The 24968-nt window shown below is 33.0% G+C and overlaps 1 protein-coding gene and 1 long non-coding RNA gene across 2 annotated transcripts in view; both read left to right on the top strand.

Annotated features, from left to right (window-relative positions):
• The window catches only part of LOC143051535 (uncharacterized), a 342484-nt gene that overhangs the window by 260930 nt on the left and 56586 nt on the right, over nt 1–24968 (top strand). The window lies entirely within an intron of this gene.
• Nucleotides 10951–15030, top strand: LOC143051562 (uncharacterized). The gene is made up of 3 exons (XR_012970832.1): nt 10951–11049; nt 13812–13995; nt 15006–15030. It is a non-coding gene; the product is annotated as an uncharacterized LOC143051562 (long non-coding RNA).

Genomic DNA, 24968 nt, shown 5'->3' with positions numbered 1-24968 from the left:
TGTTATATAGTTCTACGGGAAGGGTAGTTGGTATAATATTGGCAGAAGTGAAAGGAAGTGTTATTTATGTCAGAATGGAGATATCGGAGACGATTATCACAATTTTTGTTTGCTCGGCTTTAGAAAATGAAAGAAAAAGATTGGTACCAAACGAACTCATAATTGCAGACATAACTTTTTAAAATTTAAGAGACTGTTTAACGCCAAAAAAAACCCAATCAAAGTGATGGAAATCACTCATGGAAAGATTAGAAGAGTAGTTTGAATTATTTCATATTAAGGTATGGTGGGGAAAAATGAACATTTATAAAGCACTATTGCTGAAAATTGCATTTACAGCAGGTCTTAAGAAGGAAACATGCTTTTCCAGTATGAGGATAAAATGAGCTCAAATTCAATAATATGGGTCTCTTAATTTGCACAATTTTATTTAAACTGCAGTTTATATCTTATCGAAATTATGTTGCCGGTTCTGAACATGTTTCAAAAAAACAAAAAAATGCAAAAATTCTTCTAGTAATGTTACCAACTATCACTGTAAGACATTAAATCTGGACCAACAGCTTAAAACTTTGAAGTGTCAACAAAAAAAATTGAAAAATGTTGTTTTGGGGCATTTTGTAAGTTGAAACAGGTTATATGGCATTGAAGATTAAAAGTTTTAGAGTGCCTTTTGATCAATTTTTAAAGTATTTTTCAACACAGGGCATTGAAAATGTACTTTTTCAACGTAAACCAATTAAAAAACTTATCTTATTGAAATGTGGATTCTTTCTTGATTGCAAAAATATATATTCACTTCTAATAAAAATTCAAATGACTAAAATAGACATAATGATTGATGGGAAATAAACTAATAAACAATAGTTTGTTATAATTAAAAGTTTAAAAATTTTTAAACTGTTTCAAACCAATTTCTAATAAAAAAAAAAAGTGTACTAATTTAATTGTTGATTAATTACAGATGATTATTGGAAATTTATCAAGTAAATTATAGGCCTTACTTGAATACCTTTTATTTATTCATATTTATATTCATATTTCATTTTTTTAAAGATCTTGTTAATCCATTAATCATTTATCTTTCAGATATAATTTACAGAATCACTTTTTGTAATGTAGATCAAAAGTAATTGGCAATAAATAAATCTATCATCCTTATAAATATCAAACATCCAATATACACATTTGTGTATTCAGTTAAGAGGTCAAATACTTGTGTATTAAGAATTATATTGAGTGGTCTGTATAATTATGTAAGACTGAGGTTGATAGGTAATGTGGTCAATTTGATTGGCAGTTTAGGAGGTGGGGCATTGTAATTAAAGGTCCACCTTGTCTCTGATTGTTTAGTGATAATGACAGTTGTCAATCATACTAGTTGAATCAATACCCAGTTACCTAATCAAAATGTTTTTTTAAAAAGCCTGCACATCAACACACCTTAATGACATACATTCTTGAATGAACTGCTCCAATAATATACCCAGTTATTTTCAGTTTATATGTGTATTATGTGCACATACATCAGAACCATAGGGAACTATATTTCAGTGTGAATACATTTAGTAACAGTAGCTAACCTGTCCTGTTGTTAGGGAGGCCAGTGCCTAAGTAAAGATTTAGAACAAGTTCTAATCTTTCCAAAAACACTTAGACAGCTTTGCAATGTCATAAGATGTATTATCAGTAAAATCACTCCTTCTGTTCAACCATAATTTAAACATATTTAAACACGAAAACTATTTCTTTAAACATGGTTATTTACTTGTTTTTCATTCATATATTTTATGTATCTATTTATCTAACTAGTTTGTATTCTTATATTTTTTTTAATTTATTTATTTAACTATTTTCTATTCTTCTATTTTTTTAAATCTATTTATTTACTTTTTTTCTATTTATGTATTTATTTATATTTTGTATGAACGTTTTTAACTTCTCTGTTACCTGTGTACATACATGGTTTTATGAGAAATAAACTTACATGTCTTATGGATGCATGGGTTCCAATCAAATTTTTGGAACCTCGTGAATTATCGTACTGAATTACGGAACATACCGAAATAACCAGATGTGTACTTAATTGTTAAGGAAATGAATTTACCGACCATGTGAATGACAAATATGTCAGTTTTTACGGGGTTTGCTGCCTAAAAACAAATAAAAAGAAAAGAAACGATATCCCCGCGACTGTTTTCACCAAATAAAAAAACAAGAACAAAAAAAAACTGAAGAGTAAAAATACTCACAAGCCATAAACATTTCAGTTTAAGTTGCAATCAATTTTAAAGAGGGGGACAAGGGGGTTCCAATAACAGTAAATTGATTTGGCTTTAAACAGATAACAAGGAATTGAAAAGTGATAATAACAGATAACAGTAAATGAAATCTTAAAATCAGTCCGGTCAAGGACCAATACATTAGATCTTACTAGATAACTGGTTGAATGGACCTAGCTAGGCCTTAACAGAGACTTACATATATAATTTCATATATAAATATTCCTTTATCAAAAACAGTTCAGTTTTAATTTTTCAGTTTTGAATGTACATATACAAAAGAAGACGTGGTATGATTGCCAATAAGACAACTATCCACAAAAGACCAAAATGACACAGACATTTACAACTATAGGTCACCGTACGGTCTTCAACAATGAGCAAAGCCCATACCGCATAGTCAGTTATAAAAGGCCCCGAAAAGACAATGTAAAACAATTCAAACGAGAAAACTAACGGCCTTATTTATGTAAAAAAAATGAACGTAAAACAAATATGTAACACATAAACAAACGACAACCACTGAATTACAGGCTCCTGACTTGGGACAGGCACAAACATAAATAATGTGGCGGGGTTAAACATGTTAGCGGGATCCGAACCCTCCCCCTAACCTGGGACAGTGGTACAACAGTACAACATAAGTACGAACTATAAAAATCAGTTGAAAAAGGCTTAACTCATCAGATGGACAAAAATATTAGTGGACGTGGCCGGGTACGTATACATCCCGACACAAAAAGACACAATGAACAGATCTGAGAGTACTCGCAGTTATCTGACAGCTAGTTCAAAGCCAATAACAACTAATAAAAAATATCATGCATCTAAGACTAAACTATCAATCCGTACACATCCAACATCAATGGGTTTAGTGTAAAGACGTCATAAACAGCCAGAGAAAAACATGATCTTGTGCAATGCCAAGTAACAGGTATCGACAGATTGTAGATCCATGAATATGTATATGTATAACATACTAGTAAAATTTAGTTAGCTTTTAATCTACTGATAACAAAATCAATATTTATTCCAATAAAAACAATATTCAATGATCTTATTACAGTATTGAATAGGTAACCTTTTAGAATAAGTTTATTTAAAGGAGCGACAAGTTTACATGGATCATTTATAAATTTCCGGGCACGGTTAACAACATTTCCGTAAAAATGAGGATGTGCTATCCCGTTTGAAATAAGTTTTCTACAGGTAAATCCAAACTTCAAAACCACATCTTTATATCTATGGAAAAATTTAGTAAAGGTTTTAAGTAATTTATGGTAACGATATCCCTGGTTTAATAATTTACCAGTAATACATAGGTTGCGTTCGTTAAAATCAAAAACGTCACAACAGACACAGGCATAGCGAACAAGTTGTGAAATATAAACACCGTAAGATGGTGCCAAAGGAACATCACCATCTAAAAATGGAAAATTAACAATAGGGAACGAAAAATCGTCTCTTTTGTCGTAAATTTTAGTGTGGAGTTTCCCGTTTAAAACCGAAATATCTAAATCCAGGAAAAGACAGTTATTACCGAATAAATTTGATTTATTTAAAGTAAGTTTCTTGGGGTAAATTTCAGCAGTATATTTAGAAAATTCTTGATTATTTAACGAAAAAATACCATCAAGATAACGGTAAGTGTTGTTGAATTTATCAATTAAATGCAATTTCGACGGGTCTTTACTGAGTTTAGTCATAAACTGTGATTCGTAACAGTACAAAAACAAGTCTGCTATTAAAGGGGCACAATTAGTGCCCATGTGGATATCTACAACCTGTCGATAAACTTTGTTGCCGAAACGTACATAAATATTATCAAGGAGAAAATTAACAGCTTCAATCATCTCATCACACCTCCAGTAAGTATATCTAGCATATTTATCTTTCTCATTAGATAAGAAGGCTTTAAATGAGTTGCAGCAAATATATCTACATTCAGCTTTACCAAACGACCATTTAATTAAATAGGAAAACTTTTGTTTAATAAGATAGTGTGGAAGTGTAGTGTAAAGAGTAGAAAAATCAAAACTATTAACAGAATCAAAAGGACCATCAAAAGCCCGTAATTTATCTAACATCCAAAGAATTTTTTACACTCCAAAAATGGTTTATACCACTATGTTCATATATTTTATTACAATAGTTTATGATAAGCTCTTTAATCATAGTTAATAAACTAGTTAAGAGCACTGACAGATTAGTTGTAGAACACTTACTAGAGGCCGAGATGAAACGATATTTAAATGTTTTTTTGTGTAGTTTAGGTAGCCAATACATAGTAGGGACCTTCAAATGTTCAGAAGAAGCCTTACGCTTTGATGTGGTTGTGATATGCTTGTTTACTATATGACTCTCTGTGAAGCGGATGGACTTGAATGTAGATGAATTTAACATGTTTTTTTTTTGTACAAAGTACATCTTTTACATTTTTTGGTACAAATCATAGGGGTCTCATTGGGGAGGGGGCTTATTGTTTAGTTAGAATCCTGTAACAAGCAGTCTTAGCTTTTCGTTGCCATAATAGTAATTTCCCGTGTCCCGCTGGAATTTGTTTCCATATTTTACGCTCGATTATTTTCGACTTTCACATGTCACGCTTAAAAAAAATCGACCAATCCAGGCATCCCTAGCCATATGTTTTCCTTTTTTGTGATATTAATAATTGTCTGAATTTGCATATTTCGTATGTATAAGGGAGGATACTGTTCTGTGTACCCCATGTGTACATGTATATTAAATTTAAATAACAAAAATGAAATCATATGGCCAAGGATATATCTGATGAGGATCATAATTAAAACAAAAATCCAGGGAATTCGATTGATCAATTTTTGGGCTTTTCTCTTTTTTTTAATTTTTCAAGAAAATGAAGCCAGTGACACATTATATTCATTTGATATATAGAGCACTTTTTCCTGAAAAGCAATTTTGATATAAAAAACAAACACAAATGTGTACAAAGTCAAAACATAAATTATAATTTGTTAGAAAAATGTGTACAAAGTCAAAATACAAACTATAATTTGCATGATTTATACACATTTTTTGTACAAATTATAATTTGTACAATAATTATATATTTAAAGACATTTTCACAGACAATGGAATTGTATATAAAGAATAATAATAATGTATACTGGAATGATCCTTGACCCGACTGATTTTTATATGTTTATGAGATGTATGTTACTGGAATCCTTCTCAAATACGTGACCTTCATATCACCAGTGGAAAGACCTAAATAGTTATCAGAAGATGTGGTATGAGTGCCAATGAGACAACTCTCCATCCAAGTCATAATGTTCAATTATCTTTAATTTCTACTTAAGATTCACAGGCACTTGTTTCAGAATTGTTTTCAGGAATTTATTTTCTGAGACAAGTGCCTCTGTTAAGATTGGCTGTCAAAATTCTAACATTCCAATTTTCAATAACAGTTAACAGCAAATACAATCTCACAATAACAGATAACAATAAAAATAATAGTCCTATAACAGCTAACAAGGAACAAGACAATAACAGCTAACAGCAAATATATTTTCAGAATAACAGATAACAAAGAATTAAATTACTCCATAACAGCATAACAGCTGAACCCCTTGCCCCCTCTTTAAAATAGTAAGATTTTTATTCATGAGAGAGCCGTTGTCTAGATCTATACGCATACTGTGATATACATGTTAGGCTTGAAAATCATAAAATTCTCATGTAAAGTAAACGTAAAAGTTTTTATCAGTAATTATTACCCGCTGAGGTTTTACTGCTAACTTTGACAAATATTTTAATGAAGTGTTTAATGAAAGAATTTCCAACAAAAATTTAATCCAAAAGTTGGCCGGGGGGACTTTGATCCGAAAAAAATATCAAATATTTTGATTTATTGTTTACTGAAAGTCCAATGGCAAATATTTCATGCAATTTAACAAGAAACAGAAACATAAATTGCCTAGCATACGGTGTAAGATGTTTCAGAACTGTTAAGCTTTTAAACACAAAAATAAATTCTAAATTGGACTGATGGGCCCTAAGCAGGGCCCCATCATGGTGATCGTTCTTTAAATGCATCCAGAAATATTAAAAGCCATCCATAAAAATAAATCTGTCAGACGTCAGATCGAGTAATCTCGGACTAGGTTGAATGTTTAAGGTTGTTTACAACTTTGGAATTATCATAAAGGTGTAACAATTCATCTGCATGTCTCGTAACCTGACATTGCTATGTAGAGGTCATCACATGAGTGTAATTATTAACCTCTTTTAGTCTTTAAAATATATTTGATAAATAAGTTAATAACATTTTACGATAGAGAAAAACATAAATATTTGTTTAACATTCGATAAAAATTTATAATCTTTAACTTAAAATTTGAGTTATCTGGCACCATCTGGCACACTACAAGCGCATCACATTATTTTGTGCAAACACTCTACTTCAGAATAATGTAATTTTCATAATCGGATATTTCCCGATTTCCAAGTTCCAATGATTAAAACATACTCAACAAAACTAAAAATAAGCTGGCCCTCTTTCCGAATGCAGTTAATTTTCTTATGTCATTCTGTTAAACATGTTAAATATGGACCAATTTTTTCGATCTTTTCAGCGTTGTTCTTCATTTATTGAACGGAAACAGGTGTTGTTATTCATGTGGCGATTCACAAATAACTACGGGAGTTTCCGTGTTTATTTACATTGGTAGGTAGATACAAGACAATCGATATCAAATCACGCGATAAGACCAACTTCAGTTAAAAGAACAGGCGAAGGCGGCATCACAGAGACCCCACAAAGGAGTTATCACGTACTTGACAAACTGAGTCGGAACCTTTTATTTTCTTAAAGAAATCATTGGGATGGGAATGTGCTAATTTTTCGTTGGAGTTCCTGTCAATATAATACTTCCATGGTATATTACTTCCATGGTCTGACATTAAACTTCCTTCAGTAACTTTACAATACTCAGCCGTGCCATTTCCGTATATATATACCGTATTGTAGATAGTCACGTGTGATAAATACGCCAGAAATACCCATTCAAGTGGATTTTGTCTTTTAGGAATGAATCCAAATCGAGTAACATTTTAAAAAGTATTAATACAAAAAAAAAAACAATTTAAAATAAAAAATGAAAATAATAAGTTCAAATGTTGCTTTATTAAATGCACCTAGGTACGTTTTATATCGAAATAACGTTGTGTCCACTTGTGTCCGCCTGAAGCCCCCTTTAACAGTCACAAGTTCTGAATTCAGTTTTTATATAGAAATTGCACTGTGTCCAGTTGTGTCCGCCTGTATCCCCTGTTTCTTTAAGTTTTAAATAGAAATAACGTTGTGTTTACTTGTGTCCGCCTGTATCCCCCTGTTTTTTTTTGTTTTTTTTTTTAAATTTTATATATAGCACTGGGTCCAGCTGTGTCTGCCTGTAGCCACAATTTTCTATACGTTTTATATAGAAATAACATTGTGTCCACTTGTGTCCGCCTGTAGCCCCCTGTTTCTGTAATTTTTATATGAGGGTTAATTTGATGGGGTTAAATGATTAAAGAATAATGCCATTAAAAAATGAAGATTAGAGAATAACGGGCAAAAAAATGAAGATTAGAGAAAAAAGGGGTTACTTTTTTGAAGATTAGAGAAAAAAGGGGTGAAAAATAAATAATAACAGAATAACAGACCCGCCATCCAGACCCTCTTATATAGAAATAGCACTGTGTCCAGTTGTGCCCGCCTGTATCCCCTGTTTCTATAAGTTTAATATAGCACTGAATCCAGTTCTGTTCACTATTTATCTATTTTTTATATATAGATATAAGATTGTGTTCAGATTAAGTAACAAGAAAATAACTGAAAATTATCGAAGTCTTGAAATAAAGCCTCCAAGAAAAGTTCATATGCCTGTGTTCGCATACAAGTTGAACTTGTACAAAAAAAATGTACTATTCCACAAAAAAAACATTGCCAATTGACTTTCTGAAATTACATGTGTCACAAAGTTGACCAAGGAAAATGTGACTCTTTGTAATGAATTACATGCATGTGTCACTGAGGTTAATCAGTTTGAAGATACGACACCCCTCCCCTAATTCCAGACCCTCACTGAGGTGACAGAGGAAAAGATCCTCCTATTGGGGAAATGGTAGCATTCAGTCAATATTCATTGGCAAATTTATGTGAATCAATGGCTCCATTTGACTTATTTTTTTTATAGACATTCATGAATAAAACAACCGAAATTTTGTCAAAATCATTTTAAGACAACTCGATCGGACCAGTTTTTAAGACAATTACATAAAAAAAAAATGTTTGGACGCTTTTATACTAAAAATCTATATATACCGTGAAAAATTATTTATTATTTATTTGGCGATCAAACGGGAGGACGTGTCTTACGTCCTCTACGCCCCCTTTTTTCCTTAGAATCAACCACTGAGAAGCGTTCTTAAATGGGCCCAATCAGTGTTTCACATTGTTCCGAGGTGCTTTGAAATGGGTTCAACGACTTACAGAAAAGAGCGACGATTTACAGTAAAGAACCGAAAAGGACCAAAAAAGAACCGAAAAGGACCGAAAAGAACCGAAAAGGAGATCAACGTTTTTTGTAATCGAAGAAAATTAGCAAATTGCAAATTATTTAAGTCTATTAAAAATGAAAGGATATTTTTGACAATGTGAAAAATTATAGGTAGGGTCGGATGCCTAACTTATGGAATAGAAAACATAGAACAGAAAAGAACATATAGGATATTTATTCATTACTGTCAAACAATCGTTCTACGTTAATTGTATTTATAAGCGTAAGTGTCATTATTTTGTCCAATCTCGGTCGCTAATTCATTTCAAACATTACAACAGTTCCTTATATATATAAAATTGAGAATGGAAATGGGGAATGTGTCAAAGAGACAACAACCCGACCAAATAAAAAACAACAGCAGAGGGTCACCAACAGGTCTTCAATGTAGCGAGAAATTCCCACACCCGGAGGCGTCCTTCAGCTGGCCCCTCAACAAATATATACTAGTCCAGTGATAATGAACGCCATACTAATTTCCAAATTGTACACAAGAAACTAAAATTAAAATAATACAAGACTAACAAAGACCAGAGGCTCCTGACTTGGGACAGGCGCAAAAATGCGGCGGGGTTAAACATGTTTGTGAGATCTCAACCCTCCCCCTATACCTCTAGCCAATGTAGAAAAGTAAACGTATAGTTTATATATTTTTTTGGAATGTGTATATTTATTCCATTCATCAGTGAATATATAATAACGCGGACAAAAAACAAAATAAAACAAAATATCGTGACGGAAAACTTTACAGTAGATATTGAATAAATACGAATATTTCGTTCTTTTTTTGTGTTTGTGTATGTGTATTACATGAGGGAGGTAATGCCCTTTACCGTCAGGCGTCAAACGATCGTTTTCGGCTACTGTAAGCGTCAAATGTATAATTTTTTACCGGGATTCGTCAAAATATCCTTATCGTGATTCGTCCGATGTCTTAAATAATTATCGTTACCGTTATTTTTGTGAAAAAATAGCGTGATTCGTCAAATTCAGCTGATTTTTTTTATCGTCTAAAAGAAAGTGTGCATGTTATCGTTATTCGCTAAAAATTATCGTTAACCGTCGTCTTTGGTTAGAATTTTTACCGTTATACGTCATTAAGGTAGCCCCATTCCTACCCTGATCTTACATGTTAAATGAAAACACATTAATTGTTACTTTGACACGTTAAACCTGTCAAGTATTTGAATTCTTCAAGGAAAAGTCCCGGTATCTCCATGCACAAGTTTCTTTATAGATACATATACTAGCACAGGCCAACATTTATTTTATCACCATCAGACATCGTTTCGCTAATGTACATAGCTGTTTTAAATGGTTTATAAGATAAAATTATTACAAATCAACAGGCCATTAACTTTTTCACACCCTTTAATCTATACCTATAAAAGAGTAAACAGTTATCAATTATACCGAAAGCGGGTGCACTATTCATTTATCTATATTTCCTGAAAGACGAAATGAAATGACTGTGATGTGCACAACATTTATAATATGTAGATAATGATGTATTTTTTTTATTGATTTATCTCCTTTTATTCACATGTAGCCCAACGTTTTATACCGTAAATTGAATTAAGAAATTGAAACGAACCAGAAACATCTTAAAGTTTGCCATGGTTTACATGTAGCAGAATTGAAATTTTCTTCAAATGTTTTTTACAATTCTATTTTCTAAAGCAAGGAAATGACACTTTGATTTTTTTTTTAAATATTTTTAAAAATGCCTTAATCTGATACAGGGAAATCTAACTTTTTTTGTAAGTCTACATATCCCTATAAATGTTCAAAATAAATTTGAACTATACATTCCTTCATTACAAGGGTGAAAAATTGGTATTAAATAATAATTTATATGTATGCTCTTTTCGGTCCTTTTCGGTTCTTTTTGGTCCTTTTCTGTTCTTTTCGGTTCTTTTCTGTAAATCGTCGCTCTTTTCTGTAAATCGTTGGACCGTTTGAAATTGTTTAGAATCGACTTTAAATGGGCCCAATCAGTGTTTCAAACTGGTCAGATCTTTCAATCCAATCCGAGTTTCTTTAAAACTGGGCCGAGTTTTCCTGGTCCGACTTGTCCCAATCCCGTCATTCAGTGTCTCGTTTTGGTTTGTTTTTTGTTTTGACAACGCTTCCTGTTCTACAAACAATTCTTTTTAACCAAGAAGACGTCTCAATGACTTTAAAGGGTAAGTTTTAAATATTTCTGTTAAATTTGACTCACGTGAAAAAATATTATTTACATTTTGAACACAGCAACAGCATAGGCGGATCCAGGGGGGAAAAAAGGGGGGGGGGCTGGGGCACCCGGGCCCCTCTTCCGAGGGTAAAATTTGGTTGATTATATAGGGAATCACTGAAGCATGACTGGAGCGGGCCCCCCCCCCCTTAGGTCAACCAGAGGGCCTTTTTTGGACTACCCCCCCCTTTTGAAAAGTTCTGGATCCGCCACTGAACAGGTCGTGATCGATGGACATATTTCCGGGTTTCCATTTCTCGTCTTCTTTGCGTTAGGACGAAACTTTCTAAATGATGACCGAGAAGAAATTTTCAATTGAACATTTAACTGAGTATTTTTATTTTCTTCAAGGTTAAAGTATTTATAAAACCAAATTTGAAAGTTAAAAGACAGTAAAACTTGGTGCGTTGCATTTGAACTGTTGAAAAGTTTTTAGCCACCAGGCGGCACTGATGTTTGTCGCTTTTTTGTGACAATTATTATACCCCCGCTTTAAAAAAGGGGGGGTATACTGTTTTACCTCTGTCTGTCCTTCTGTCAGTTCGTCCGTCCCATGAATATTTTTCGTCGCATTTTTCTCAGGAACTACAATACATTGTTAGGATTTCTGAAATTTGGTTTCAGGGTTTATCTAAGTCAGCTATACCGTGTGATGCGTTTTCAGATTGATCACTTGACAACTTCCTGTTTACCGAACACTTGAATGATTTTACACATGATAGCCAAGTTGAAAATTTTCGTCAAATTTTTCTCAGGAACTACAATACAATGATTTCTGAAATTTAGTTTCAGGATTTATATAAGTCAGCTATACCGTGTGATGTGTTTTCAGATTCATCACTCGACAACTTCCTGTTTACCGAACACTTGCATATTTTTACACTATTTAAATATTATCCACTTGCAGTCTTCATGCTGAACTGCTAAATCTATAGGCCCCCAGCTCTTTTTTTGAAAATTTTTAGTTAGATTCTGTTGGCATGTAGGTGTGATTTTTACAGGCCCGAGAGCAATTTTACCAGCCTGGGCTGCCACTCGGCGTGAAGACTGCACTTGCGGCGGGGGTATCATCAGTGAGCAGTAGCTCGCAGTTTCACTTTTTTTTTTTATAAAAAGCTTGTCGTGAACCTTTCATTTAGACTTTTATAAATGCATTTAGGATCAAAATTGTGCATACAATATAAACAGGTCAGGAATTACCATTAATTGGTGGATTATAACTCAATTCCGGTATAATCTACCACCATGATCGTGACCACTAATTAGTGATGACATGTAATTGATTCTGACACTAAATCATGCTGCAATTTGTTAGTTTTTTTTTTAGAGAAACCTAAAAACTTATGTAACCCTCCTTTTCCTACTGATAAATTCTGAGTTTTCATCTATTAAATCTGTAGTCTCTTCCTGTCCATCTCGACTAACAAATTTTAAAGTTAGAACTGATGCAGACTTAAGGAAACCAATTGTGAATATTTTTCAAAACACAGCAGAGGAAGTCAGAATCAATTACATGTCACTAATGCAGCATTCACGATTAACTTTAGAGTCCACAAGCCCGAAGCTCAATTAAAATTTTTTTTTATTTGGATTCTGTTGTCTGACAAATGTCTGAAGTCTGAAAGCAATTTTAATTACCAGCCAATGCCGTAGGACTTGTGGTTAAGCGTGAAGACTGCTAATGAGTACTCATCATAGCTTAAGATGGTATATGAAAAAAGATGCTCGTAGGACTTGTGGTTAAGCGTGAAGACTGCTAATGAGTACTCATCATAGCTTAAGATGGTATATGAAAAAAGATGCTCGTAGGACTTGTGGTTAAGCATGAAGACTGCTAATGAGTACTGATCATAGCTTAAGATGGTATATGAAAAAAGATGCTCGTAGGACTTGTGGTTAAGCGTGAAGACTGCTAATGAGTACTCATCATAGCTTAAGATGGTATATGAAAAAAGATGCTCGTAGGACTTGTGGTTAAGCGTGAAGACTGCTAATGAGTACTCATCATAGCTTAAGATGGTATATGAAAAAAGATGCTCATAGGACTTGTGGTTAAGCATGAAGACTGCTAATGAGTACTCATCAAAGCTTAAGATGGTATATGAAAAAAGATGCTCGAATATCTCTTTAAAATTTTTTTATGATAAAAACTGCATTATACCTCAACATGCATCAGTGACACTCGAATAAAAAAAAAGTTTAAAAAGGCCAAATAAAGTACGAAGTTGAAGACCATTGAGGACCAAAAATTCCTAAAAGTTTGCCAAATACTGCTAAGGTAATCTATTCCTGAGGTAGAAAAGCCTTAGTATTTCAAAAATTCAAAAGTTTTGTAAATTTGGTGTATTTACTGTCTTCTGATTGGTTAAAAGTATTAGTTTTATTTTCAATGTTGTCAATTTTTATGGCGACACGCCCACTCTAACCTTGTGTATTCATACGCCAACATGTGTATACGTTGTTATTGTTAATATAAATAGTATAAAAAATTCTTTGAACCTTATTTTTGATAGAATTTTATTTATAATGAATGGCAATAATTTATTTTGAATTTATTGAACCATAAAACTAATTTTTGACTCGTCACATTTTACATAATCATGATAATCCGCTAAATAAATTCAAAATAAATAATAGCAATTCATTAATTATGACCATATCAATGATAATTTACATGTTTAACATTTTATATAAATAAATCTTTACTTGCAGATTCTTATCAGGCTAATTGACTGGTGGCAGATAGGGTAAAAATGTATGTAATATAAAGTGGCATTAAGGCCATGAGGACAGACTGTACAATAAAATGCTGAAGTTGCAGTAAGAGTTTGACGAAGGCCCACGTGTAATCCCTTATTGACAATTGCAGAACTCTGACCAACAGATTTCACATTGGGTATTTAACATGTTTCATCATTTAATCATATTGATAATTAAACAGAGGCTTTACTTAAACAAGTTTCTTTCAAAACAACGTAAAGGCAAAGTGTACACAATTAACTACTCCACAGAATTTTTTATGCCCCGGCCGTAACGGAGGGGGCATTAAGTTTTACCCTTGTCTGTCTGTACGTACATACGTCCGTACGTCCCAAAGTTGGTTTCCGTTCTCTTACTTTAGTTTGCCTCAACTAAATGTTATGAAACTTATACACAATGCTTATTACCACAAAACACAAATCAAGTTTGAATTTTGGTGGCGTCACTTTAACCGTTCTAGAGTTATGCCCCTTTACAAATGGACAAATTGCTGAATTTTCATTTCCGTTCTGTTACTTTAGTTTGCCTCAACCAAATGTTATGAAACTTATACACAATGCTTATTACCACAGAACACAGATCAAGTTTGAATTTTGGTGGTGTTGCTTTAACCATTATAGAGTTGTGCCCCTTTACCATGTTTACAAATGGAAAAAATTGCTGAATTTTTCGTTTCCGTTCTCTAACAAGTTAGCCTCAACCAAATGTTATGAAACTTATACACCATGCTTATTACCACAAAATACAGATCAGGTTTAAATTTTAGGGGTGTCAATATTACTGTTCTACAGTTATGCCCCTTTATAACGTAATATGATATGCAAGCGGGGGCATCATCTGTGTCCCATGGACACATTCCCCATTTATTTAATTACATGTATCACATATTTGGATTCTGCTTGTAAAAATACACCAGAAAAATTTTGAATGTGTTTTTCACTGTAACGGTCAAATGTCATGAATGTACAATGTAGAACCCCCTTTAACAAACTTTAACAAAACAGAACCGATCAAACTTTCATTAATTTTCATGATTATATTTTATGTTTTTTTGTTTCTTGTAGTTAATGCCCCTTAAAAATATTTCTCATCAAATTACAACTCTTGTGTACAAACATGATAAAATGTTGTGTTTTTCTTTTACAGGATATAATGGCAAGATGGGATCGGGTAAGATTTTCTTCTTTAAAGTCAATGGTCATGTGACCAGTATGTTGTCTATAAACTGTACATAAAGATACAGGAGTGTAGTATTCTCAGAGTCAGTCAGAGGGAGAATAGGAGAAATTAAATTGACTACAGTGAACAGAATTTCAATATACAAAATTATTTTATTTTACGAAATTTTCCTTTGATCTTACTAACTGATAATTTCCTTTCTCAGCACTGTAGAGTGATACCAAAAATTATCGATAGATACTAAGGGTGCACATGCCGTTGTCAATGAAATTGTGTTTTTCTTTTACAAGATATATAATGGCAAGTTGGAATAAGGTAAGATTTTCTTAAAAATCAATTGTCATGTGACATATGTTGTCTATAAACTGTACATAAATATAAAGGTGTGTAGTATTCTCAGTCAGTCAGTGTCATGTGACCTATGTCATGTGACCTATATGTTGTCTATAAACTGTACATAAATATAAAGGTGTGTAGTATTCTCAGTCAGTCAGTGTCATGTGACCTATATGTTGTCTATAAACTGTACATAAAGATACAGGTGTGTAGTATTCTCAGAGTCAGTCAGTGTCATTTGACCTCAGGTGTATTCTCAGGGGAGAACAGGAGAAATCAAAAGGACTACAGTGAACAGAATTTCAATATACAAAATTCCAGGAGACAAAAAAAAAGGAACGTAAGATATTGTAGGACAGTCACAACTCTTTAAGTCGAAGAGAATCTGACATCGCAATGGAAAAAAATGAAAAACAATCAAAATTCAACAGTCTACATTAGTCATTTCAGGGTCTTTTATAGCTGACTATGCCATATGGGCTTTGATCATTGTTGAAGGCTGTACGGTGACCTATCGTTGTTATTTTTCTATGTCATTTGGTCTATTTTGTAGAATTGTCTCATTGGCAATCATACCACATCTTCTTTTTATATTCAAATCATTACATAGAAAACTAAAGACCGAGCAACGCAAACCTCAACAAAAACTTAGGCTGATCTCAAAACTGATGCATAATACAATCATGACAATTGTCTACATACTTTTCCAAAAAAAAAACCTCTGAAATTATAGACAACAATTTCACTCCTTCTTTGTAATCACTGTATTTGGTATAAACAGTTGAAACTGTAAAAATGTAGCTTGTTAAATTCAATTATTACATTTATAATACATTTGTATGTTCTAGAGGAAAGTGTAAAAGCTTTGTTTTGCTTACAGAAACTTCTTACAGCTGCAAGGTGGGGGAATATAAAAGAGGTAGAATTATGTGTAAAGAACAGAGCTAACTTGGAATGTAGAGATCTGGTAAGTAAAGCAAAATGTTTAACACATTTACAGATATTTATTATATAGTACACATAATGTGGATCAGTTAAACACTGCCCTCGTTAGTGTTCAGTGATTCAGTGTACATTCTATTTATTGCAAATACTCTTGTCTTCAAAATATTAAGACACATAGTATTATGATATATTGTGATTAACTTCATTACACTGATGAATACCACTCGAGTTTGTATGTCAAAGAGTTGTTGTCTGATACTTCATAACTGTATACAATTGAAATATTTTGATTTACTTTATTACACATAACATAGTATTCTACACAAAAAACATTACTTTGGTTAAAAAAAAATCTTGCATGACCATGACTTGAGACATGACACCTGATCATACAACTTTCATTGACCACTCCTGTTCTATACATGGCATGTGACACCTGATCATACAACATTCATTGACCACTCCTGTTCTAAACATGACATGTGACACCTGATTATACAACTTTCATTGAACACTCCTGTTCTAAACATAACATGTAACACCTGATCATACCACATACATTTACCACTCTTGTACTGAACATGACATGTGACACCTGATTATACAACATACATTTACCATTCAAGTACTGAACATGAGATGTAACACCTGATCATACAACATTCATTTACCACTCTTGTACTGAACATGACATGTAACACCATATCATACAACATGCAGTTACCACTCCTGTACTGAACATGACATGTAACACCATATCATACGACATACATTTACCACTCCTGTATTGAACATGATATGTGACACCTGATTATACAACCTGCATTTACCATTCTTGTACTTAACATGACATGTAACACCTGATCATACAACATTCATTTACCACTCTTGTACTGAACATGACATGTAACACCTGATCATACAACATTCATTTACCACTCCAGTACTAAACATGACATGTCACATCTGATCATACAACATTAATTTACCACTCTTGTACTGAACATGACATGTAACACCTGATTATACAACATTCATTTACCACTCCTGTACTAAACATGACATGTGATACCTTATTATACAACATTCATTTACCACTCCTGTACTGAACATGACATGTGACACCTTATCATACAACATACATTTACCACTCCTGTACTAAACATGACATGTGACACCTGATTATACAACATTCATTTACCACTCCTGTACTGAACATGACATGTGACACCTGATCATACAACATTCATTAACCACTCCTGTACTGAACATGACATGTGACACCTGATCATACAACATTCATTAACCACTCCTGTACTGAACATGACATGTGACACCTGATCATACAACATGCATATGCCACTCCTGTACTGAACATGATATGTAACACCTGATTATACAACATTCATTTACCACTCCTGTACTGAACATGATATGTAACACCTGATTATACAACATTCAATTACCACTCCTGTACTGAACATGACATGTGACACCTGATCACACAACATGAATTTACCAATCCTGTCCTGAACATGACATGTACCTCCTGATCAAACAACATTTATATACCACTCTTGTACTGAACATGACATGTGACACCTGATCATACAACATTCATTTACCACTACTGTACTGAACATGACATGCGCCGCCTGATCATACAACATTAATTTTCCTGTCTTGTTCTGAACATGACATGTGCCATCTGTTCATACAACATTCATTTACCATTCCTGTACTGGACATGATATGTGCCACTTATTCATATACCCAATACCAACTTGTGACATAGCAATTACTCTTAAACTTAACACCATCATTAGACCTAGCCATGACACTCTTTTACTCTACACCAACATGTGACCTAGCAATGACACTTTTATACTCAACACCAACATGTGACCTAGCAATGACACTCTTATTCCCAACACCAACATGTGATATAATAATGTCACTCTTATACCATGTATACTCCACACCAGCATGTGACATAACAATGTCCCTCTTATACCGGACACCAACCTCTGACATAAAAAGTCCCTCTTATACCCAACACCAACATGTGACATAGCAATGTCACTCAAATACCCAACACCAACATGTGATATAACAAAGGCCCTCTTATACCCAACACCAACCTCTGACATAACAATGTCCCTCTTATATCTAACACCAACCTCTGACATAACCATGACACTCTTATACACAACACCAGCATGGGACATAACAATGTCCCTCTTATACCCGACACCAACATATGAGATAACAATGTCCCTCTTATACCCAACACCAACCTCTGACATGACAATGTCCCTCTTATACCCAACACCAACATGTGACATAACAAAGTCCCTCTGATACCCAACACCAACCTCTGACATGACAATGTCCCTCTTAAACCCAACACCAACCTCTGACATAACAATGTCCCTCTTATACCCAACACCAACCTCTGACATAACAATATCCCTCTTGTACCCAACACCAACCTCTGACATAACAATGTCCCTCTTATACCCAAAACCAACATTTGACATAACAAGTTTACTATCATACCTAACACCAACCTTTGACATAACCATGACACTTTTATGCCCAACACCAATATGTGACATAGCAATGACACTCTAATACCCAACACCAACATGTGACATAAAATAGCTTTAACAGTACCAATTTTTTCTCCACCAGATAAGGATTCCGACAATAAATGTCTCTTCAGTGATGCTCGGAACAAAATATTTGAAAATCCAAAGCTTATTAAAACGATGAACAGCTATGATCCAAAAAGGTACAAGACACATATCAATGACACTCTTTACCTCAACACTAACATGTGACATAGAAATGACACTCTTATAAATGTATAGTCAACACCAACATGTGACTTAGCAATGACACTCTTATAGTCAACAACAACATGTGACATAGCAATGACACTCTTATAGTCAACACCAACATGTGACATAGCAATGACACTCATATGCTCAACACCAACATATGACATAGCAATGACACTATTATAGTCAACACCAACATGTGACATAGCAATGACACTCTTATAGTCAACACCAACATATGACATAGCAATGACACTCTTATAGTCAACACCAACATGTGACATAGCAATGCCACTCTTATAGTCAACACCAACATGTGACATAGCAATGACACTCTTATAGTCAACACCAACCTGTGACATAGCAATGACACTATTGTACTCAACACCAACCTGTGACGTAGCAATGACACTCTTATACTCAACACCAACATGTGACATAGCAGCGACACTAGTATACTCAGCACCAACATGTGACATAACAATGACACTCTTATACTCAACACCAACATGTGACTTAACAATGACACTCTTTATCTCAACACCAACATGTCACTTAGCAATGACACTCTTATACTCAACACCAACATGTGACATAGCAGTGACACTAGTATACTCAGCACCAACATGTGACTTAACAATGACACTCTTATACTCAACACCAACATGTGACTTAACAATGACACTCTTTATCTCAACACCAGCTTGTGACATATCAATGACACCCTTTACCTCAACACCAACATGTGACATTGCAAGGACACTCTTATAGTCAACACCAGCATGTGACGTAGCAGTGACACTCTTATACTCAACACCAACATGTGACATAGCAATGACATTATTACACTCATCACAAACAAGTGACAGATCACACTTATAGGCAATGCTAACTTGAAAAATACAAACATGGCTTATTGCAGTTCTTCACTTATACTCACCATAAACATACACCATTGCTATATTACCCTTTAATATGCTCACCACAAACAAACACCATTGCTATATTACCCTTATACTCACCACAAACATACACCATTGCTATATTACCCTTTAATATACTCACCACAAACAAACACCATTGTTATATTACTCTTTAATATACTCACCACAAACAAACACAATTGCTATATTACCCTTATACTCACCACAAACAAACACCATTGCTATATTGCCCTTATACTCGCCATAAACAAACATCATTGCTATATTACCCTTATACTCACCACAAACAAACACCATTGCTATATTGCCCTTATACTCACCACAAACAAACACCATTGCTATATTACCCTTATACTCACCACAAACAAACACCATTGCTATATTACCCTTATACTCACAACAAACATACACCATTGCTATATTGCCCTTATACTCACCACAAACATACACCATTGCTATATTACCCTTATACACAACAACTCATATGATATGAAGCAGCTGGTATACACCCAACATTTTACACGGAAATACCACTAAATATTTTCTAAGCTTTGATCATTATTTTGAATCGACACAAAATACTGTTAATCAGACAGGGTTAATGGACAACAACTATTTGTTAGAATTATATAAAGTGGGGTCTCATTTTATTTTCGTAACACAGAACTGAATCAGATAGTTAAGTTTTTATTTTGTTTCCAGACAAAAAATTATTTTGTAAACATTTGATTTTAATGAGAAGTTGATGAGAAAATGTTGTGTTTTTTCTTAGTCAGATATTATTTCTCCAGATCTAATGTAAAACATCTTTTAAAAATAACAAATACTTGACAGAATTATATAAAGTGGGGTCTCATTTTTCTTGTCTCTTCGTACTGAATCAGAAAATATTACTCGTTTTAATGTTTCTTGAATTTTTTTTTTTTTAACTTTGATCATTCTATGTAATCATTGTTAATCAGACAGATTTAATGGACAACAAATATTTGTTAGAATTATATAAAGTGGGGTCTCATTTTAATTGTCTTGTCCAGCTGAGTCCATTGATATAAATATTGTTTATGTTTCTAGAAATTTTTTTTTTTAACCTGACAGTTCTGATGGTAGCTCTGACATCTCACAATAAAACATGTTGTTTATTTGTTGTTTATGTAGAATATAAATAAAAGTGTGACTGGTCATTTTATTCAGTTTTGACCACTGATTCATGTGATATATACTTTGTTTATATTTATTACACAACATTGTCCAGTTTATGACACAAGTTTTGATGTCTGTTAATATATGTTGATATTACAGGAAGGACTGACACCATTAATGTGGGCGGCTATGAACGGACAACTGGAGGTGGTGACCTACCTAGTCACTCACGGAAGTCAGTTAGAAGTTACATCCACGGTAATGATAGATATAATCACCTTACTCTGACCAAACATCATTTTATACAGAATCTACACAAAATCATGTTGTTAATCAGACAGGTTTAATGGACAACAAATATTTGTTAGAATTATATAAAGTCGGGTCTCATTTTATTCGTAACACAGAACTGAATCAGATAGTTAAGGTTTCATTTTGTTTCTTGACAAAAAATTATTTTATAAACATCTGATTTTAATGAGAAGTTTCTTTAGTTAGATAATGTTAATTCTACAGATCTAATGTAAAACATGTTTTAAAAATAACAAATACTTGACAGAATTATATAAAGTGGGGTCTTATTTTTCTTGTCTCTTCGTACTGAATCAGAAAATATTACTCGTTTTAATGTTTTTAAAAAAAAGTTTTTTTTTAACCTGACAGTTCTGATGGAAGTTCTGACATCTCACAATAAAACATGTTGTTTATTTGTTGTTTATGTAGAATATAAATAAAAGTGTGACTGGTCATTTTATTCAGTTTTGACCACTGATTGATGTGATATATATTTTGTTTATATTTATTACACAACATTGTCCAGTTTATGACACAAGTTTTGATGTCTGTTATATGTTGATATTACAGTTGGGAAAGACACCATTAATGTTGTCGGCTCAGTTCGGACACCTGGAGGTGGTGACTTTCCTAGTCACTCACGGAAGTCAGTTAAAAGCTATATCCAAGGTAATGATAGATATAATTACCTTACTCTGAGAAAACACAACTTTATACAGAATCTACACAAAATCATGTTGTTAATCAGACAAGTTTAATGGACAACAAATATTTGATAGAATTATATAAAGTGGGGTCTCATTTTATTAGTAACACAGAACTGAATCAGATAGTTAAGGTTTTATTTTTTTTCTTGACAAAAAATTATTTTTTAAACATTTGATTTTAATGAGAAGTTGATGAGAAAAAGTTGTGTTAATTTCTTTAGTCAGATAATGTTAATTCTACAGATTTAATGTAAAATGTCTTTTAAAAATAATAAATACTTGACAGAATTATATAAAGTGGGTTCTTATTTTTCTTGTCTCCTCGTACTGAATCAGAAAATATAACTCGTTTTAATGTTTCTTGAAAAAAGTTTTTTTTTAATCATTCTACTGAATCAACATAAAATCATGTTGTTTATCATACATGTTAAATGGACAACAAATACTTGTAAGACTTATATAAAGTAAGGGTTGATTTTATTTGACTTGTTACACTTATATAATTAAGAGTTTATTATTTTTTTTACCTGTTTTGTTTCACTGAATCAGAAAATATACATTGAATTTATATATCTTAATCTACCATTTAACAGTTTATACACAACTATAATTGGATATTTTCTTACCCGATGTTATATTTCTTACATTTGGTAAATTTTTTGACTCCTCTCATGATTTTGTTATCACACACCATTAACATGTTTATATTTTTATATTGTTATAGGATGGACGAACAGCTTTACATCTTGCTGCTCAGTTTGGACGGATTGATGTAACAAAATGGTTAACAGATAAAGGATGCAGTCCTTGGGTGAAAACAAAAGAGGTAACATTCAGTTATATTTTTATTAGATAGATAGATATTTTATTCTCTAAAAACTAACTACAAGTCAAGAGAGAAAGTACAATTACAATATAAATACAAATACCATAGTTGAGGATAAACAGCTGCAGATAAAATATAATAAAGTACAACTTTTAAGTTTATGATGAAATACCTGTATAATAAACAGGTTAAACTAAATATGAAGAAATCAGTCTGTGCTTAACTTTTACATGGAGGGAAAAACCTTTTTATTAATACACTTAATGAATGAACACAGTTTTCTTAAGGAGGCTCGCGGGTATAAGATTTTCAGAAAAAAATTAAGCAATACATTACAAATTTCATTTATTACCTTAAGTAGTTATTCGTTGTTATTACTTTATCATTATGGTACAAGAATCATTCCAGAAAATCAATTGGTGTTGGCCTCAGGTGACTTTTAAAATGTAGATATCATTGGAAAAGCTCCAAATTATCTCCCTTTTGTGCAAAAATGCCATTTTTGGCATTAAAATTGAAATTTCTTTTTTAACTCATCGGTGACCTATATTTTTTTTCTGTTGTTTTCGAAAAAGCTGTACATAAACTAAATAACTGTGAAATTTAAGCGATTTCTGTAATTTAGTTCTTTTTTTATTTCGATATTACAACTATTTTCCCTATTAGGTCAACAGAAAAAAGGACATTAACAAAAATGTATGCTTCTTTCGAAGGCAGATTGTGAGCGTAAATGAACGGTGACCCCATTTTATTAAAAAATTTAACAAATGATTCAGACCAGCTAGCCCCCTTAAAAGCTTGCGACTTGAATCTCAGAAAGCTCGGCATAGGGATAGTGATCAAGCAGTGGCGGCGGCGTTAGCTAACTTCTAAAAAGCTTTATATTTTAGAAGGTGGTAGACCTGGATGCTTCATATTTTGTATTGGATGCCTCATTTTACGAAGTTTCTGCCAGTCACATTTCCAATGTCCTTGACCTCATTTTCATGGTTCAGTGACTACTTGAAAAAAACTTTTTTTGTAATGTTAAATTCTCTTTTATAAGTAATAGTATAACTACATTTGGTATGTGCGTACCTTGCAATGTCCTCATGCCTGTCAGACAGTTTTCACTTGACCTCGACCTCATTTCATGGATCAGTGAACATTTAACAAGGTTAAGTTTTGGTGGTCAAGTCTATATTCGGTGTATGGAAGGACTGTAAGGTGTACATGTCCAGCTGGCAGGTGTCATCTGACCTTGACCTCATTTTCATGGTTCAGTGGTTATAGTTAAGTGTTTGTGTTTTGGTCTGATTTTCTTATACTGTATGCAATAGGTCTACTATATTTGGTGTATGGAATGATTGTAAAGTGTACATGTCTAGCTGGCAGGTGTCAACTGACCTTGACCACATTTTCATGGTTGAATGGTCAAATATAAAAAAGAAAATGTGGTATGATTGCCAATGAAACAACTGTCCACAACAGACCAAAATGACACAGACATTAACCGTACGCCCTTCAACAATGAGCAAAGCCCATACTGCATAGTCAGCTATAAAAGGCCCAGATAAGACAATGTAAAACAATTCAAACCAGAAAACTAACTGCCTTATTTATATAAAAAAATGAACCAAAAATGTTAAGTTTTTGAGTTTTGGTCTTTTTTTCTAATACTACACAATGTATATACAATAGGTCAACTATATTTGGTGTATGGAAATATTTTATGATCAATATGTCAGTCGCGTAGGTTTTATTTGACCTTGACCTCATTTTCAGGGTTCATTGCTCAGTGTTAAGTTTTTTGGTTATGGTCTGTTTTTCTTAACTATAAGCAATAGGTCAACTATATTTGTTGTATGAAAGAAAAAACCCTACACCAATCCTAAACTACTGACACAACTACCATC

Source organism: Mytilus galloprovincialis, chromosome 11 (genome assembly GCF_965363235.1).
Source record: "Mytilus galloprovincialis chromosome 11, xbMytGall1.hap1.1, whole genome shotgun sequence".
NCBI lineage: Eukaryota > Metazoa > Mollusca > Bivalvia > Mytilida > Mytilidae > Mytilus > Mytilus galloprovincialis.
This window is presented reverse-complemented; position numbering and strand designations above follow the sequence as displayed.